The sequence below is a fragment of the Palaemon carinicauda genome, chromosome 2 (assembly GCF_036898095.1).
Source record: "Palaemon carinicauda isolate YSFRI2023 chromosome 2, ASM3689809v2, whole genome shotgun sequence".
NCBI classification, from domain to species: domain Eukaryota; kingdom Metazoa; phylum Arthropoda; class Malacostraca; order Decapoda; family Palaemonidae; genus Palaemon; species Palaemon carinicauda.
Genome location: NC_090726.1, coordinates 40,991,221 through 41,004,255, shown reverse-complemented (window position 1 = coordinate 41,004,255; position 13,035 = coordinate 40,991,221). Strand labels below are relative to the sequence as shown.

Sequence of the window (13,035 nt, the reverse complement as noted above, 5' to 3'; positions counted from 1 at the left end):
TCACTTAATCAAAAGGGAATTTACGTAATTATTATATCAAAGTTGTGAAACTAAACACCTAAAATAGTCGTAATTATAATCTGAAATTCTTGGTAAAAATATACTGTTCAGCCGTATTTCAGTAAAATACAGGAGACCGTAACTTTACTCTTTAACAGGCTTTGACAGTAATATCACTCCTTGACGTAAATATATCCATTTTTAAAACTTAAATGCTATTCCAGTATTTTTAAAGTTTTGACGGCAAAAACCAGCAAAAACTTATTGAAAATTGCAATGTTGCAATAAACTAGTAATCCTTTCCACTGTCCATTCAAGTCATTCAGACTGGCGAATCAATAATGATAAAGCATTTAAATCTTAAAATATCTGAATAACTGTTGTTATAGCCCTGGCAATCCAGTAACACTGCATGTTAGCATAATCAACACTAGAAAAATAACAGTAAAATATACTTAGATTTCATTGCACTGTTCGAATCACTGCTCACATACACAAAGGCTAACTCCAATCACATAATTAAAACCAAGATTAAAAGGAGAATGTACTAACTTGGGAGTCTAAGAGAAGCTATTTGAAATTTGCACCGTTTAACGTTGTAACATAGAACCTTTCCCAAATATTCCATACATAGAATCTAGTGTCCTTATCCATAGTAGTATTATCATATTTAAATACGTAAAGGATTAACCTTTTTTTACAAACCAAAATGTGTCAACACCACAAAAAATAAAACCTTATTACTGTACTCACCAATATAAAATTTTGAAATTAACACACCACCACTGTCAAAGTACACTAAATTTCACAGAAAAAAATGTCCTCAGTCTTCGCTTCAACTATAGAAAAACAAGGATGATAAAATCCGAAATCGATATCTAGAACTGTTACTCTCACTTTAGTGTCCTTGATTTGAAAGTGTCGCCATCTATTGCTTAGTTTCCGACACTAGTCTTCTGGATACTTTACTTAGTTATTTTTCAGGAAACTGAATTAAAAGTTCATATTCTCTCTCATTTGTGAATATAAAAACTATAGTCACCGGTAATAACATCTATTATGTAGATTGGACTTCTAAAAATTTGCATGAATGAACCAGAATTTTGGTGAAATCTGCAATTGTTTTGAGAACTTTTGATGGCACCTTTCAAGAAAAGGCTGAAAAGACCTAATATTTCTATAGAATTACAATTTCAAAAACCTTAATGGGAGAGAGAGAGAGAGAGAGAGAGAGAGAGAGAGAGAGAGAGATTCGTGATTTTAATCAATGTAAATATCAACCACAATGGCATTCAATACAGAATTCTACCTTTGGGAATGTATATCCTCAGGAAATTCATTCACGATAAATGCTTCTGGCTGGGCAAGGATTCGAACCTATGCAATGAGCCGAAACAATGCCTGCAGGGACGACTTTACCAATCAAGTAGGCACTGGTTTTGCTAAGGGCGTAGGTTCGAATCCTTGCCCAGCCAGAAGCATTTATAAAGAAATTCCCAGTGGATATTTATCATTAATCGAATGCCAAGTCTCAAACCGACCAATTAGCTACGATGGTGAAGATGAGTTGATTTCAATTCTAAGTACAGAAAACCTGAATTTGACAGGTATATGTACAGAAGAATTGTCATTGACTTTTATCTTTCTTCGTGGCTGAGTGGTATGGTCACTGGCATACAGGTATCCTGGACCAGGGTTCAAATCCTGGCCGGTCTGATACTATAGTCTTTGGGTGATTTCGCCTGGGGCTCTGATCCCGCGGTCGTTAAGAGAATCCAGACTTTAATGTATTAACCCTTTTACCCCCAAAGGACGTACTGGTACGTTTCACAAAAGCCATCCCTTTACCCCCATGGACGTACCGGTACGTCCTTGCAAAAAAATGCCATAAAAATTATTTTTTTCATATTTTTGATAATTTTTTTGAGAAAATTCAGACATTTTCCAAGAGAATGAGACCAACCTGACCTCTCTATGACAAAAATTAAGGCTGTTAGAGCAATTTAAAAGAAATATACACCAAAATGTGCTGGGAAAAAAGTAACCCCTTGGGGGTTAAGGGTTGGAAATTTCCATAAAGCCTGGGGGTAAAAGGGTTAATATATATATGGCTTATTTGAAATATGAAAAACACGTTTAAATGTGCAAAAATTTATCATATATATATATATATATATATATATATATATATATATATAAACATATATATAAATGATAAAAAACAACAAATGAAATAATCAAATCATTTAATGTAGAACCTAACTTCACAAGACACTATCTCCCTTCGACCAAATTCCTTCACTGATATTTCGAAATATGAGATTGGAGAGGGTATCGCTGATAAGGATTTCAAGGATGACTCTGCAGAGAGACGATGTTCTTTCATCTCTGACAAGTCCTGGTCTCAGGAGATGAGCGGAGGAGAGTAATGGGTCATCTCTCGAATTTCGATTCATTTCTCGGAAATTCTAAAATTCGCGCTAACCGTATTAGACGAATGATGGCAATTCCAAATTTTGGTTTAAAATATCTTAAATACAGTATATTGTGATGGGCTGGTGGTAGCGTCCTTACCTGGTGATCGTCAGACTGGGGTTCGAGTCCCGCTTACACTCGTTAGTTCCTTTGTTCGCTGTAACCTAACCATCCTTGTGAGCTATGGATGGAGGGTTTGCGGGAGCCTATAGGTCTATCTTCTGAGTCATCAGCAGCCATTGCCTAGCCCTCCTTGGTCCTTGTTTGGGTGGAGAGGAGGTTTGGGTGCTAATCATATGTAATATGGTCAGCCTCTCTAGGGCATTGTCCTGCTTGATAGGGCAATGTCACTGCCCCTTGCTTTTGCCATTCATGAGCAGTCTTTAAAAACCTTTAAACCTTTAATGGAAGTTTTAAACTAAATTAATTCATTTATAATAATTCTTATCGTTTATATATTATTGATGAATAAATCTTTAAACTCTTAATATGGAAAAATCATACTTTTAGAGTACAAGTACATTTCACCAAATGGTGAAATGTCTTCAGAAAAGCCAACGACCATGGGGATCAAGACTCTAGAAAATCGATCAAGGTGTTATCAGTACTGGACCTGCGGTATCAAGCCCGGGTCAGCGTAAGCGTCACATTACGGGGGGGAGATAAGTGGCACGGATCTTTGTTGAAGGAGTACACCCAATATCTTCAAAGTCTTGGCTTTTGTGTCTCTTTCTGTAACTAAAGGAAACCTTCAAAGAGGGTGTAGGCAATAGCCTAAGTCCCCGTGACCATGACCTGACTTGAGGAAATACAATTACAAGCGGACGTTCTGTTTGCAACCTAACGGTACCATCTACTTATTCGGCCATACATTGTGGACATTTATACTGAGTTAATATCTAGGTAATCCGTTCATATTCTGTCAAGAGATTAGACCTTCATAGACCTCGATCAACTTTAATGCCATCAAGTGTCGCCATGTCATTGAAGAGATTTGACATTCCAGCTGACCAAGGTGCGGAATGATCTTCCTAATCAAGTTGAATCAAAAGAACATCTAAAGTTCAAACTTACAACGAGGATTTTCATGTCGAACAGGCTGACATAAGTCCTTAAATATGAAATATGTTTTAATGTTGTTGATGTTTTCATGTTGAACTGGCAGACATAAGTCTCTTTTATTGTTTATATGTGAAAGATCTTTTTTAATGTTGTTATTGTTCTTGAAATGTTTTATTTTGATTGTTCATTACTTTTCAATATGGTTTCATTACCTTATTTCCTTTCCTCTCCTCACTGGGGAATTTTTCCCTATTGGAGCCCTTGGGCTTTTAGCATCCTGTTTTTTTCCAACTAGGGTTGAGGTTAATTAATAATAATAATACTTTACAGAAATACAGCAGTACCACTAAATGTCTCATTAATGTGAAGATGTTGCTAAAAGCTCTATAGTATTGTTCTTGGGGCCCCTGGCCAACTTTCCTTCTGTCACGTACTCTATTTGCTGTTTCTTTTAACAATTTTGAAACGACATCTTATTTAATTATGTGAACTTGAAGTAGTTTAACTCCAGTATCAGTTCAAAGGACGTAAAGGGTTCAGTTTTCTCACCACTGATGTCTGTCTTGTGCCCTTTCCAACTCCTGGGTAGTCATGACCATTTTGTGCTTGTGAAGTGTAACCGGAGTTGGTTAGGATGAGGATAAAAATATGGGTCCTTATGGGATCAGTTCATTGAATTTGTTCTTCCTTTTCATAATGTGTTTTGAAATATATTTCAAATACTAGGAGTTAAAATGTGTAAAATCATATATGTAATTGGAAAGTTGAATAGAATAGCATCCGTTTGTGAAAAGACAAATTTTGAACAAGAATTTAGTAATTTTGTTAAATTCAATCTAAGAATTTTTAATGAATTTAGTGATTTGGATAAATTTACCCTTTGATTTGACAAAGTGAATTATTTGTATTTTATGGGACACTTGCCCCTCTGATGGTCCAGCTCTTTGCTGCAGTAGAGGGGCTTGAGTGTCCCAATGATGGGCTGGGCAATGGCGGTGGGGTAGTTTATCCACCCTGGCCGGCTCAACCATACCGCTAAGGCCAGTTCTGAGAGACCAGACCAAGACTGGACCCCTATAGGCCTTCTCCTTTATTTGAGACCAGACCAAGACTGGACCCCTATAGGCCTTCTCCTTTATTTAAGATAGGCAAAGGCTAGGAGAAGGAAAACTCCAAAATAAAACCAAACAAGACCCCAACGGCGGAGCTTCCCAGCACCAGCGGAAGAGAGCCATGCCTGTCGGGCAGGCAACAAGGCGGGCCTTGACATAACAAGAACCCGGCAGCCCGATGCAACCAACATCGGAGAAGCCGCCTATCTCATATGTCTTGAGCCGCGGTGAAAACGATGTGGGCCAAGTGTGTGTGCGTGGCCGTTGCAAAGCCACGACCACCCAAAACAATATACCCAGCTACTGGCATTCTGTCGTTTCCTCCACCCTTCTTCATCTCTTTCTCACCATCATCATCATCATCACCACCAGCAAGTCCTGAGGCGACAGCACCGTGGGTGAAGGGGGCAGGCCTGGATAGCTGGAAGCCCTTAGCCCAAGACTGCACTCAGGCGGCGAGTCTAAGATTCAGTCGCTCTCTGGTGACGGTGCCGTGACACCAGAGTTCGACAGCTGGACCCGTGACTGGGCTGGCCTATTGAGGACACCGCAGCCCACCCCACATGGGGAGGCCCCTAGAAAAGGTGGGGTAAACATCGGACATGGCAAACCTGTCTGGTCAGCTCACCGCGGCTGGCGGACATCCCACTAATGCAGTCAAAATAACAAGAAAAAAATATTAACCTTAGGTGCGTGGAACATCCGCACCCTCAAGACGTGACAAACACCAACAGCCCGGAACGACGTACAGCCCTCGTCTGCAAGGAGCTAGCCCGCCTCAATGTTGATGTGGCGGCTCTTAGCGAGACCAGACTACCCGAAGAGGGCAACATCAGGGAAGCTGGAACAGGCTACTCCATCTTCTGGAAAGGCAAGGCCATAGAGGAGCCTCGCATCCACGGTGTCGGCTTCGCCATCCGTTCCCAGCTAGTGCAGCAGCACAACCTCGCTCCCAAGGCCATCAGTGAGCGCCTGATGACTGTCCGCATCCCCATCACGCGGGACAGACACCTCACCCTGATCTCTGTCTACGCCCCGACTATGACCTCAACCGATGATGACAAAGCTGCCTTCTACACCCAGCTCGACCGCATCATCCAGGCAGTGCCCGCCAATGACAAGTTCGTTGTGCTTGGCGACTTTAATGCCTGAGTAGGCAAAGACCATCGCCTGTGGGAAGGAATCATCAGCCACCATGGCATTGGAAATTGCAACGCCAATGGCCAACTCCTACTGGGTCTGTGTGCAGAACACCAACTTGTGGTAACCAACACCATCTTCCAGTTACCAAAGCGACAAAAGACCACATGGAGATACCAACGGTCTAAACACTGGCACACCCTGGACTACGTCCTGACCAGAGCCAGAGACCGAGGAGACGTCCGCATCACCCGATCCATGCCCGGAGCAGACGACTGCTGGACGGACCACAGACTCCTCATCTCCCGACTCTCCGTGACAACCCTACGACCACCCAGAAGGGCACCTGACAGCGTACCACACCACCGCTTTGATTGTAGTAAGCTCCGCAACCCACAGGTGGCACAGAACTACAAGGAGGCCTGCGAACAACACCTCGCAGACCCCGTGGGTCAGGCCACTGTTGAGCACCACTGGACCACCCTCAGAAACGCCATGGCCCGTGCCGCGGAGGAAACACTAGGCTACACCACCAAGAAACGGCAGGATTGGTTTGATGAGAATGATGCTACCATCTCTCTTCTCATTGAAACCAAACGACAACCACGCCTGACTTTGGAAAACCAACCAACAGCAGCTAACAAATGTGCTCACAAGGTGGCTGAAGCTGGTTGCCAAAGAAGGATCTGTGAAGCCCAGAACACCTGGTGGCAAAGAAAAGCTGCAGAAATACAGAGTTTCGCTGACCAACGTGACCTGCGCAGCTTCTATGCAGCAACAAAGGAAATATTCGGTCCCACACGCTCATCAGTGGGCAGCCTGAAGGACGCGGATGGGGCCACGACCATCACTGACAGCGAGGGCATCCTGGCCAGGTGGAGGTCTCACTTTGAGAACCTCCTCAATGACCAAGCAGACACCCCAGACGATCTCCTGCGAATGACCCCGCAGCATCCCGTCCGTCACTGGATGGCACTACCACCCTCCATCCATGACTTCAACAAGGCCCTGCAGCGCATGAAGCCCGGCAAAGCCCCAGGGCCAGACAACGTCCCGTTGGAGCTCCTCACTCACGGTGGCCCCAGTTTGAGGAAGCGTTTGATGCTCCTTATACTGAAAATATGGGAGACCAAGACCCTCCCCAGTGACTTCCGCGATGAAAACATCATTACCATCTTCAAGAAGGGAGACAGGGAGAACTGTAATAACTACCGGGGAATATCACTACTAAGCATCGCGAGTAAGATTTTCGCTCGGATTCTCCTTGACCGCCTCCTTATTCTCGCAGAAGACGTCCTGCCAGAGTCCCAGTGCAGCTTTCGACCTTCCCGCAGGACCATAGACATGATCTTCTGTGCGCGACAACTACAAGAGAAGAGCCTCGAACAACAACAGCCCATAATGTTCATCTTCTGGGATTTGAAAAAGGCCTTCGACAAAGTACCTCGACCTGCCATGTGGGCTGTCCTCAAAAGATATGGCTGCCCACCCGATTTTGTCAAGCTGGTGCGTGCCCTCCATGACGGAATGGTTGGGAGAGTCTGCCACCAGAACTCTCTTTCAGACCCATTCCCCATCAACGGCGGCCTGAAGCAGGGCTGTGTTCTGACCCCAACGTGTTTCTCGCTTTACACCGCAGCAATGCTCAACGAGATTCCCCCAGACACACCCTCAGTCGACCTACGTTTCCGCATGGATGGAGGCGCTTTCAACCTCGCCAGACTCCGCGCCAGAACCAAGACCAGCTTGTGTGCAGTGCGAGAACTGCAGTATGCTGACGACAATGCCACCCCAGGTCAGACGGCAGAGGACCTGCAGTCGTTAGCTGATGCATACAACTCTGCCTATGAACGTTTTGGGATGCAAGTCAACACAGACAAAACCAAGACCCTTGTCCAACATCCACCAGGACTGATGCTCCCAAACTTCAATACCACAGTGAATGACCAACAGTTAGAACAGGTGGACCAGTTCTCCTACCTAGGGAGCATCCTAACATCAGGTCCCACAAGCAAAAAGGACGTGGAGAACAGGATCAGGGCAGCCCACTCCGCCTTTGGTCGACTCAACTGCCGCGTATTTAACAACCACGCACTGACAATGACCACCAAAATAATGGTGTTCAGGGCAGTAGTCCTCTCCACGATCCTGTATGCATGTGAAACATGGACGCTATATAGAAACGATCTTAAAAACCTAGAACGCTTCCAACAAATGAAACTGAGGCAGATCTTGAAAATCCCCTGGGAGAGCCACACCACCAACATTGAAGTCTTAGAACGTACCTCGCTGACCAGCGTGGAGGCCACCATCATCCACCACCGCCTCCGCTGGATAGGACACGTGCATAGGATGGATCCATCTAGGCTCCCAAAGAAAATATTCAACGGAGAACTGACCCAGGGCACCAGACCACGAGGAGCACCGAAAATGCGCTATAAAGATCAACTAAAGCGCACCCTGGCTCTAACTGACATCGATCCTTCCTCATGGGAAGAAACAGCCAGGGACAGGAAAACCTGGAGGAGTACAGTACACCATGGCACCATGGACTTCAAGGAGAGGAGGAGACAAAATGAGGTGGCTGGGAGGAGAAGAAGGAGAGAGCAATTAGAATAGCCCCACCCACCACCTACCCTCCCTTGTGAACACTGTCCGCAACTCTTCCACCACAGACTAGGACTTAACAGCCACATCAGACATAAGCACCCACCCCATAGATAGGAGGCTGATGGCTAACGACAGAGCCCAATACTCGGACACGAGTGGGCGCCGACGATATGTAGATTAAATATTTAGAGGATTGACTCCAAAGAGGTTCTGTATAAAGAGATTCATCTCTCCTGGTTTTGTAGACCTGTATTTTCAAAAATATGAAATTTGTTTTTCTCTCTCAATCATTTGAATAATGCTTTTTTTTTTTTTTTTGTTAATCCTATTTCAATGCACTTCCTCACCTAAGATATTCCCTGTTCCAGCCTGAAGTTTGTTTTTCTTTGTAACATTTTTCTTCTCTCCTCATATTTGTAATGTTCAAATAACTTGAAATATGATGAGGAAACCTGCTACCTAGAAAGCATATGGCTCTTCTTATTTATAACTCCATGCATAGCACTGCAAAGAGAGACGGGGAACCCAAGGAAAGATAATAGGGAAATTTGAGGTTCTAGCTGGGGCCCCTTGCCAAGTATAAAAAATTGAGGGGTGGTGCCCAGTGCCCAGTTCTCTTGATTGTTTACCTTTTACCCAGATTTATGATTATTCCATCATTTCATCTTTTTGTTTAGTGAATGTTGGAGTGTGGTTGGCATTCAGACACTAGGCAGTCTGCGTGCTACATCTGGCCACAGTCCGCAAACCAATAAACCGTATCCGTGCTGAACGAGGTTTAACAAACTTGTTCAGAGCTGAGAGGTCGATGACTGTTCTCAAGCCTCTAGACGCCTATTTCACATAAACGAGTCGACTGGAAAAGCCTGGGGAGTCGCCGAGGAATTTTTAGAGAGTGCCCTTCTTCAACATGGTCTGGACTTCAGGCCGAAGAGCCAGCTTCTTTGCAGATCCCTTTGCATAGGAGCTAGTTGACACTAGAGTCTTGATCAATGGAGGGAGAGATTGAGTGAACGGGACGCGATACCCTGAACTAATCACGGAGACTATCCAGGGTTCAGCCCCAAGCTGCATCCAGCTCTTCCAGCAGCAATGCAGGCATTCCCCCACTGGTGGACAAGCAGGGGAATCCCATAGAATTTGCGGCCACGGCCGACTCCTCTAGGATACTTCCCTCCACAGGACGACTTGGAGCCTTGTTTGACTTGACAGGAAAGGGGCTTTTAGACACCTTGTTGTCTGTTGCCGCAGTCATGTTCAGCGTTGGTTTCTGTTGTTTCGTCTGTGGGAGAGAACGTAGTCTGTAGGGGCAGGATGTCAAGGCCCTATAGAGGAGGGAGTCCTGGTAGGACTTCCTCCATCTCTCCGCAGTTCACTCGACATCCCCCAGCTCGATCAAGGAGGAACCCTTCAGAGAGGAGTTTCGGAATTTTGCTATCTCGCAGTTTGGGACTTGGAAATGGAATCTCTCGATTATTGCATCTCTAAGCCATAAGATGGTGTTCGCCCACAAGTTCACTACATGGTGGGCAACGAACTCAATAGTCCGAATACCCGACAGGAAGAAAGTCTCCATTGCTTTCCGGGAGCCTCCTTTGGAAAAACCCTTTGTTTGCACCAGGTTTCTCACTGATCCCAACCATAGATCCAGCCAAAAAGTAGCCTGTATGGCATACTTCGCCACTTTCTCTTTGTTTAGAATTTCCGAAGCTGAGAAGTAAACTTGAAGCCCGAAGAGTCTCTCTAGAGAGATCCCCTTCGTAAGTTCCTCTAAGGAATGGTGAAGGGGAAGAGCCGGGAGACACTCGTTAAGGACCTCTTAAAAATTTCTCTGCTGGACACTCAGATGTTGCAGTAGTTTTAATGATGAGCCTGATCGAAGAGATCTAGGGGACTCGGAGAGCTGGGCAGACACCTTCCGCCGGGCACTCTTCAGTCCCTGAGACCAGGGCAGAGCTTCACTGTTCTTGGGGGCTTCCGAGTGCCAAAGATGTGGTCCAAGACCATGACCTTGCCCTCCTGAGGAGCCATCAATGGGTCTGTCAACCCACTGAGTGAACTCATGCAAGCTATAACCTGCCGGATGCCATGTTCTGACTCTTTCTGTTCAGCTTCTGAAGAGGGACTGGCAGCCGAATCGTTGTCTTCCACGCACGAGACATCACCTCGGGGTGGGTCGTGGTCGTTATCGAAGTGGTCAAATGTAGACTGCTTGACCCACTCCGCAGGTCTTGTAATCGCCAATGAGGACTTTGACAGAGTTTTTGAATCCTTAGACTCTTTCCTCGGAGGGAAGAAAGTCTCTAGCACAGGAGGTTTGGATGGAACGACCTTCTGTTGGTCCCCCGTAGGGGGAAGGATGGACTCTTCCATGGGTTTCGAGACTACTCTATGGTATCGTGGGACTTCCTTAATGAGCAAAGGACAGAAAGAGTCACATAAGGACTCTTCCCTGAGAGAGAGAACTCTGACTGAATCGATGAGTGAGGAGCAGGAGGGTGAGGAGAAGTGGGTATGGCCACACTTGACCTCCCCTTGGACGACCTGACGGGGGTCAGCTTGACCCTACATGAAGCTACTTCATCAGGGACTCCTCTTTTCCGCTTCAGGGGAGAAGAAGAAACCAAAGTTTCTTGATGGGGAGGGACAGTGGATCTTCGCCGTGGGTCTGAAAATGTAGAGAAAGATTCTTCCAGGGGAATCCTGGGAGTTCCCGAAGGATAAGCAGGTGGGATACCTGCCGTAAAGGCTTGGGTTACTGCCCTAACCAAGGTTCCAAACTCAATATTTTGGAACATAGAGATAACATTAAACTATGAATAAAAAACTCAAAATCATAATGTATTGATATAAAGAGAACAACAAACTATGAATAAAACATGATCTTGCAATTCACGGCTGCGGACCGATTGTGGCACTGTCGGAAAGTTACCCTATATAGAACGACGAAGAGGGACCCCACAAGGAAGCCTTACCTGACATCCAGGAGGAGTTAGAGGGAGGATGCGGAGCTGCAGTCTCCTTCTGAGCAACAGGAATCGACCGTGAAGATGGTCTCTTCGGAATCTTAAATTCCTGCAGTTTGCTTTTTTCCGCTCTCCCAGGCGAGCGTGATGTTCTGCATTTGCGGAGAGGAGAACGAGGCAACGGTGAACGATGGGGAGGAGACTTTCGTCTCTCAGGTGGGAGTTCCAGAGCTCGAGGAGGAGAAGGTCTCGCAGGCCTCTCTTCCCACAATCGACGATGCTCAAATCAGCGCTGGAGATCTAATAAACGTTGGCACCTATCGGGAGGCTGGTTCTTGGAGCCGATGTGCTATAATAGCCCAGTCATGAACATCCGTCTGTTGGCGATCATCTGAGCGATCAGTGCATCGGCGAGAGGTGAGGAGCGCACGTCTGGTGACGTTTACTTTCCTCTTTTGGAGAGCGACAAGTCGTTGGGGAACGACAAGAAAGAGACAGGTGTGCAGCCAAAGGCTGCTGACTTGCCAATCGACGAGCCCAGGGCAGGTACGCATGGCTGGCAGGGAAGGCACACACAAACTGAAAAGAAAAAAACAAAAAAGTGATTAGTAATGGCTGTCCAAATTGATGAGGAGGAGGAGCAGTAACAACCGTTCTCCATCCGAGCCAAAAGCAAAGCAAAGTACAGTCACAGGTGTGTAGTTGAGAGAGGAAGCTACTAACACCCCCCCCCATCCCTCCGCTAACTAGCAGTACGGTTGGTTAACCCTCGCTGAATTCAATTGGCTTTTCCTTTCAGCTTTGCCGAAAGTAATACCCCTATATATCCCCCATAAATAGCGTTGGTTTGTATTCCAGTTACGGAACCATTGTCATTTGTTCCAGTGCAGCATACAAACCTTCTGTTCTTTACGTAGGAGACTCACCTTAAGGTGGGTTGAAGACCTCAAACCAACTGGCTGGCTACTGTCCCAAGATGAACTCATGTGCTTCATAGGAGCTCCTCAAGAGGCAGCCTGACACCTCATTTTCCTCGTAGGATGACAGCCTGGCCAATCAGTGCTGGAAGGAGTAAAAGATTTCAATGGGAGGTGAATAGATAAGTACACAGTAGGGGTGAACCCATTCATAATCTATACATTGCCCGACTCCACCTAGTTTGAAGAACGGGGACATAATAGATATAACAAATTTCCAAGTAATTTGTATTTTTCCTAACAATACAAACATTGAGGTATTTATTAGGGATATAATTTTGGGGAAGCTGGAGGACTACCCATAAGACTTTTAGCTAGGTGTAACTACCTCACCACTGGTTAGCGGGGTGGAGGGGTAGCCTGCTACCCTGCTCACACACACCTGTGTTGTCTCGTCACTTTTGATTGCAAGCAGGACTTACAAGGGTACAAGTAATGGTGGGCCAAAGAGATTAAGGTTTGTATAGTTAGGAAAAATGCAAATTACTTTCAAATTTGTCATTTGTTCCGACACTAAATACAAAGCATTTTGCTATTTATAAGGGAAGAATCATCCTTTAGGAGGGTGGAAGTCCAAACCAACTGGCTGGTGTTTGACCCAGGGTTTTTCCCCGTACATGCTACGCACGTAACAGGGAGAAACCCTGATGCCTCACTAAAATCTGTGCAAAACCTGTTTAGCTGCCTGAGCAA

General features: G+C 45.4%; 1 long non-coding RNA gene across 1 annotated transcript in view; it reads right to left on the bottom strand.

Annotated features, from left to right (window-relative positions):
- LOC137624051 (uncharacterized) overlaps positions 1–13,035 on the bottom strand; it is a 47,602-nt gene that overhangs the window by 13,322 nt on the left and 21,245 nt on the right. The window contains exon 3 of the long non-coding RNA XR_011040691.1: positions 12,292–12,427. This is a non-coding gene — a long non-coding RNA (uncharacterized lncRNA). The remainder of the gene's footprint in view (positions 1–12,291; positions 12,428–13,035) is intronic.